The 5,565-nt window shown below is 30.6% G+C and overlaps 1 long non-coding RNA gene across 1 annotated transcript; it reads left to right on the top strand.

Moving 5' to 3' along the window:
- The first annotated feature begins 2,239 nt into the window (after positions 1-2,239).
- LOC124895960 lies at positions 2,240-4,920 on the top strand. Its single transcript, XR_007052234.1, has 3 exons — positions 2,240-3,390; positions 4,308-4,434; positions 4,513-4,920. It is a non-coding gene; the product is annotated as an uncharacterized LOC124895960 (long non-coding RNA).
- Positions 4,921-5,565: the final 645 nt, after the last annotated feature.

Here is a 5,565-nt window from a genome sequence, read left to right as displayed (position 1 = left end):
TATTAAATTGAGTTATTTATAATTTTAGTAAAATTAGAAGAATATTAAATACTCTATATCATTTAAGTACTTTCTCCGTTCAATTTTACTTATCACATTTTGAGTTGACACGCTTATTAAGATAAACAATTAATTAATAACATGACTATTTTACTATAATATCCCTATTAAATGATGCTTACATTGTATCTTAAAATTAATTTGAAAAAAAAAATTGATGTTAAGGGTAAAATAGGAAAAAAGAAGTTGTCTTCCCTTGATATGTCAAAAACGACAAGTAAAAGTAGAAATTTAATTAAGAAATTAGTGACAAATAAAAGCAAACGGAGAAAATATAATATAAATTGCAATAAATTTAATAACGCACTCTAATTATTGCAACAACATAATGAGGAATGATATCACTAAGTTAGCATTAATTTATCTGTTAAACTCTATAAAACTCCGGATCAATTTAATACTTCATCCTTCCTTTACTTAAATTAAAGTATTAAACTAAATTATTCAATCTATTTATGAGAATATTTTTTTAATTATATACTATAGCTAACTAACCATAATTGAACTTTAAAGGTTTTTACAATTGATAAGTTGCTTTATCTTAATATTTCAAATTCAATTTGATACATAATTCAGTATATATTTTAATTTATTAATCAATCTAATTTGATCCGCATTTAATTCAGTTTTCCTCTTTAACAATAGATAAGACCACTTTAACCGTAACCGCTCATGATTTTGCCTGTTGTTCCAAAACTTCACTATAATAATTATTGATGCCCATAAAATAAATAATGCTAAATTTTACATTGTATTGTGTGAATTGAGTGAAATAATATTACAGTAATCTAAAACTATTACTCCATCCGTTTATAAAAGAATAATCTACTTCGACTTGACACAAAATTTAAGAAAATAAAGACGATTTTTGAATCTTGTGGCCTTAAATTAAAGTTGTGTCAAATGCACCAAAATGCCCTTTAATTTTGTGGTCCTAAATATGCCATGTGAAAAGTTAAGATTAAAGTATTACCAAAAAAGAAAAGGGATCATTTTTTTTAAAACAGATTAAAAAGAAAAATATGTCATTCTTTTTTAAACATAAGGAGTAATTTATTTCACAAAATTGTCCCACTTCAAAGTGCGTAAATACATCTCCATTTTTAGTTTCATACACAAAATTTTTATAGTGAGTTCTAGTAAGTGAATCACTAGTATTAAGTGTACTTTTTATTAAAGTTAGCCCAGTTAAGGAAAAAAAATAATCATGGCTGCTTATGCTAATGAATTTGCATGCCGATGTTGTGACGGAATATTTCCTAATGTTTTGACGTTATTGTATCATTTTGAGCAGGTTCATTGCAGAGACGTTAATACTCCGGCAATACAACATAATGGTAAGACCATATATGAATCAATTTTTGTAGCTTTTTTGTATAATCATTTGGTATTCGTTGCTGGTAAAGTTTCACTAGTTTAAGTCGAGGAAATAGCCCTTTGCAGAAATGTAAGGGGAGGCTATGTAGAATGAACCCTTGTGGTTCGATTCTTTCCTAGATCTCCGCATAGGGAGACTTTATTGCATCAGAACTACACTTTTTTTAATTGATATTCGTTGTTACTTGCTTGACTAATTTAAATTTATATCGAATAGGGAATATTTTGTTATATAGGACCGGTGGTGATTCATCCTGGTTCGATTGAAAAATCATTGCTTAGATGAGGGAAAAAACTTTAAATTCTTAGTTTATTTGAAAATTTTCTTATAAGGAAAAGCACTCCCAATCAGAGGGATTTTTCATTCACTTTGAGGGCGGCGATTTAGCCTAATTCTATCCAAATCACCTTTCTTATAGGCGGAAAAGAAACTTTGAATTTTAAAGCGTTTTTGATTAGATGATTTTTTCATCCTTAAGATTAGAATACGAGATCTCTAATTTAGTGTGGAGGGATTACATATATCCCACTAGACCGAATTTGAATATATATATGTATATATATATATATCTGATTTCATTTTAACCCCATTAATTTAAATTTATGAGGCATGTAATCTATTAAAAGGAAAAGCGCTTTTCATTAAAGGGCTTTTTGCATTCCTAGAATTTCAATATCAGACCTCTAGGTAAGGATGAGAGATCTCATTGATCCCATCACTTTCCTTTGTGTGATAGAAAATTCACATATATATAAAGTAAATGCATCTTACAAATTTATTTTTGACTTCAATATTATATTACTTAATTTGCAGGTCCCTCCGTGTCAAGAACGGCCCATTTTAAGTTGTATTCTGAACAAGGACACTCTCAAATTTCTTTAAGAAGAAATGGTCATGCTTTTTTTCGTTCTATGTTCGAAGACACGAGGGGTCAACCAAACAAGGATATGGAGAGGGACCCTGTTGATTTTACTTTGCCTTTGATCAAGAAGCTAGACAAGCCCATTATTTTTGACAACGTTGAAGAAGTTGAAGATCAAAACTTGGATTTGAACTTGAAGCTTTAGAATATGATCCTACAAGTTATGTTGGTCTTTTCCTTTTGTTTGTGTTTTAGATGTTTCTTCTTGTAATATCCCTCACCTCCCACCCCACCCCTACCACCGCCACCGTCCCTCTCCATCCTACCCCACACTTCCCCTACCCCTCGCTTCCTTTGGTTTTCTTTTTGATATTAGAATCGAATGTCTTCAAAGTTGGTTTTCATCAATTTAAAACTTCTAAAAATATTTTTTTTATTACTCTTCTCTTTATCAATGATATTTTAATTGGAGGGTTTCTCCATTCTCAACACTCAAACACGAGACCTCTAATTTATGATTGAGGGATTAAATCCATCTCTCTCCTTCCAGATCTCATTTTGAATATATTTGGCATCATTATCTGATTAATTTAATTTTGTGTTGTACTATAGTGTTTGTTGAAGAGGAAAGCTCTCATGATCAAAGGAGTTTTCTATTCTCAATGGTCGAATATGAAATTTCTAACTAAGAATAAAGAAATCACATTCATTCTACCACACCCCTTAGTGGTATTTTTGTTTCTAGGAATATATAAGAATATATAAGGTGATGTGACATTTTTTTATGACAAACCATGTTTTTCTGGTCTTTTATCTTCTAATTTTACTAAAACAAGATCATACGTTAGAGGTTGTTGTCAAAAAGCCCCTCAACTTAGCAATATAATAATTTTTTTTAATATATAGAAGTGGCTTGGCAAGCACCTCTCGGTTTTCTTGCCAGCTTACCACCAAGAGCTTCTTTGTCATTTTAACTAGAACTTTATAATATGTGTTAGATCGTTGTGACACCTGCTGCACGTAGCAATCTGAACACAGCTTCATGCTGATCAGAGCATTCAAACTCCACTGAGCTTCTTCTTCATCTCAGGTGAGCATTCAATCTGTCATGATGTTTTGTACTTATTTACAATTAGGTTTTAGTTCTTTTTTGTTTGTATTCTTCAAAAATCTATACACACCGAAAAAGGAATTTTAGTCATAGAGATTCAAGAATGAGAAATCTACAGTAATGTTTATGTGAAAGTATTGCATTTACTAAATTGATAAATATAAATCTAATTGTTCTACCATTCCACTATGAATCTATCACTTTTTCTTCAATTTCTTTGTGTTGGACAACTTTTTTTTTCCTCACAATTTGTTTCTTCCTGAAAGAGCTTTAATTTAGATGGACTAGTGGCTTGTGGGTGTGTTCATTATGCACATTAGTATGTTGTCCTATTAGTTTACTGAGCAAGGCTTATTTAGTTTGTTTTAAATCTATATGACAACAACTGCGACGTATTACGCCTGTCCACAGAAGGTGTGCAAGCATTGTTGAAATATTAGACCAAGGCATTTTTGTAGGCTTAAGTCATCGATGACTTCTTAAATTTATTTTGAAATTTTACTTGAATCCCTAAACTCAGACTTATACCTATCATGCCCTAAACAAATCAAAATTTTGATCCTCCTAAATCTTTTTTGCCCACATGACACATCGCTTGATAATCGCTCAATGTGGGCACGTGAATGTGGAAAGTCATCTGACATGGCAAAAAGTTAATGTTAAAAAACGTTAACTTTCTCTCCCCCCACGCCCAAATTAAAAACTCTAATTTCTCTCATTCTCACTCTCATATTTCTCTCATTCTCTAATTTATCTAATCTGTCATAGCCACATTTTCTCATAATTCCTCTAATTTCTCTCATCTCACTCTCACATTTGATCATTTCACTCTCACATTTGTCTCATAATTTCTCTCATATTTCTCTTAAATCTATTTTTTTCTCATTTTATTCCAGAATGTTGTAAGATTCAATTAATCTTGAGGTACCAGATTTGTGTTACTGTTGCAAATTTTGTCATTTGAGAACTTCAAGGACTCCATCAAATCCATGTCGTAGATTTTTTGAATGTAAAGTTTCAAAGGTTTGTAACATTTTCAAAGATTTAAGTTTTAATTTCTTTTGGTGAATTTTTGATAATGTAACTATTTTTGCATTTTAGGAAAATGATGAATGTGGCTACTTTAGATGGATTGATCCAAAATTTTTGATTGTTGAGCATCAATCTCTTGGGATGGAATCAAGCTTAATGAATAGATTTAAAGATGGTGAAAATTTGTGTGATCGACCCAAGGAAAAGCTCAAAGAGGTTGAAGAAGAGAGGGACACTTTGTGTGAGAAGTTGAAAGATAGTGAAGAAAAATTGATTGCATTGAAGCAAAAATTCAAAAAAATTAAACTTGATAAGGAATGTGCAAATCTCAAATTTAATAGACTTTTACTGCTTCTTCTCTGTGTTCTTACTGTAAAGTGTTTCTTTCCTATGGTGTAAGCTAGTAGTTAAGCTTGGGTACTGAATAATTAATTGGGTATTGATTAGTTTATCCTAGTTAGTATATAGTGGAGTTGTTTGGGCAGTCTTTATGTTGTATCATTTTGATATGTTTAATGTGAATGAATTGCCATGTTTTGTATCACAATCACATTTTTAATTACTTTGTGTCCAGTTGTTCAACAAAATATTGCCACCCAACAAGTCATAACCATATATTTGTAACTACTAAAAGTATTGCTAAAAGATGAACTAAAACACAAATATTTGTAACTACTAAAACACTTTAAAAGAACATCATCTTAACTTCTCCAAGTTGAGATAGAAAGTGCATCACATCACTAAATTAGGTGTTCAACATAAAAGTACATAAAAAAGGCTAAACATTAAGCACAATAGTATTATTGCAGCATACCACAAAATCATAATTGCTGCCTAAGAAAAACTTGTTCGAAAAATAATAACACAATTTGTTCAAACTGAGAGTATAACCCTTGTTACAGTATCATGCATATAGATCATTCCTAAATCAACTACTTCTTGGAAGATTCAAATGATGAAGAAGACTTGGCTATATCCACTTTGTTTTTCTTATTTACTTTCATTTATTGCAATTGTGTACTAGTGACTGCATCTTTTTCATTTCACTTTAGGCCATAAAATTTAAAATCAATATCTATATTGAATGCTGAAGCACTATTTAAATTTATACCTCCATAAAGA

The sequence above is a fragment of the Capsicum annuum genome, chromosome 2 (genome assembly GCF_002878395.1).
Source record: "Capsicum annuum cultivar UCD-10X-F1 chromosome 2, UCD10Xv1.1, whole genome shotgun sequence".
Lineage (NCBI taxonomy): Eukaryota > Viridiplantae > Streptophyta > Magnoliopsida > Solanales > Solanaceae > Capsicum > Capsicum annuum.
Note: the sequence above shows the minus strand (reverse complement) of the source record. Positions and strands in the feature narration are given on the sequence as shown.